The sequence below is a fragment of the Dufourea novaeangliae genome, unplaced genomic scaffold (assembly GCF_001272555.1).
Source record: "Dufourea novaeangliae isolate 0120121106 unplaced genomic scaffold, ASM127255v1 scaffold56, whole genome shotgun sequence".
Lineage (NCBI taxonomy): Eukaryota > Metazoa > Arthropoda > Insecta > Hymenoptera > Halictidae > Dufourea > Dufourea novaeangliae.
In genome coordinates this window covers 3,231,177-3,233,071 of record NW_015373942.1, presented here as the reverse complement: position 1 = coordinate 3,233,071, position 1,895 = coordinate 3,231,177, and positions in this window count along the sequence as shown.

Genomic DNA, 1,895 nt, shown 5'->3' with positions numbered 1-1,895 from the left:
ACATTATCACCAAGGTCTGAAAAATGTTAAGTAACACTCAGTAAACAGTAGATCAGACAACGGTAATCACATGGAAATACTAAAATCATGAAAATCAGCAAATAGTAATGACAACGACTACAATTTTCCTCCTTGAAACATTCGCTTCGTTCATGAGAGGATCGGGGGTGTTTTCTAGTATATCTCTCCTGCTTTCATATGGAATTCTGAAATTCGAGTAATCACAGGGGAGAACTGAAGTGTCGCGCCCGTTTATTTATCCCAGGCTCGGGGATATTGACTTTTTAACGAGATTCCCGCGCGTCGGAAAACTTTACGACGGAATGACAGCGGATGTTTAAGTGCACGCCCGGGGCGCATGATATCCAAGAGCCGCGGCCAGTGAAATGCGAGTCCGCCGTCATCGAGATTAGGTATATGACGGCAGGAAAATCTAGGTACCGGCTTTCCTTCTCTCGCTTTTCCCCACCGGGGGCCCCGGCATAACAGTAAACTGGCTGGAATCTTTGTCCGCCATCCTGTGGGATAAGACTCTCCGTGGTTGGAGGTAGTAGCGCGACGGCCTTTCTGTTGACCCCGCAAATACCGATACTCTCGAGAGATCATCTTGTCAGGCTTATGGTTTTACAGACCTGTCGACCGTCTGAGGTGTCTGTCGATAATAAATGCACGCCGCAGGTCCTGGAATTTTACTCGCATAGCAAAACAATACCGCCATTGTCGCCGATACGACGAAAATCATATTTCACTGTTGGAAACCCGTGGATATCTTGAAGAATACATATTGTAACTTCAAATTACAAATGTATTTTCAAATGGGTACAATAAATATAATGTACAGGGTGGCTCAGCTGAAGGAAGCCATTTAAATATCTCCTTTCCATTTAATGATATTAGATATGCTTGAAGCATAAGAAAAAAATTTCTTTACGGTCATTTTGTCCCTTATTATTTCAAGGTCATCGATATTTTATTACAGGAAGTCGTATATTTCTTTTCTATTGTATCCTGTAGCAAATGAACAAGTACATTCGAGCAGGTCTGAGCTATGGTCCTTCGGATGACTCTGGTTGAGACAAAAAGGTGATTCGATTAATTTTAGATTGTGCTGCTATCTCACCAGAAAACATTGAAAGGGCATCTCAGTCCGTGATTTCTCGTGTTAGAAAGTGTATCGCTGTCGATGGATTATTACTTTGAGAATTTATAACGTAATAAAGCAGTAAGTTCACATGTCTTCTTTATAAATCACGGTTAGGAGAAGGCTAGTCGTCCAACACTGCATCGAACATAATAAAATGTATTATTTATAAATATTACCGTCTAGAAGTCTATTAAATATTCCGGCCCGACGATGCCTGAAAATACTCCCCGGGAAATTCTTTAATATTTCCTCGCCAAAGAAAGTTTACCAACATCGTTAACACCCAGATGCCAGCTGCAGGTCTCGCGATATTTCAAGGCGGAATCATACATTTTGCGCCGGAGTGTGCGAAGTTCGGTTGGTGCCCCTCGTGGAATAAGGTCCACGACGACCACCGGCGTGTATGAATAAATTCATGGCGAAGGAGTTCGCTGGGCCCTGGCTCTGGCGGGGAAAGAGGTAACGGGGGTCAGACCGACGAGGCGACAGACGCGGAGAACGGTGAACTAATCCAAAACAATGGAATGCACCGGCCAGGCTAAGCGAATTAATCTTTCACATTGCCGGATGCACAATAGGCCAACGATGTTACATGATAATTACGCATGGGATACGTTATTGTGTATAATTTCGGCGGGGTGAACGTACCAAAAACCTGTCTGCTGAATTCGCGGAAAAGTCTATTCTTCGTTAGCACGTTTTCTCGACGTACTTTAAGGCTTCTCCCGAAACAGGCAACGAAATTGCAATG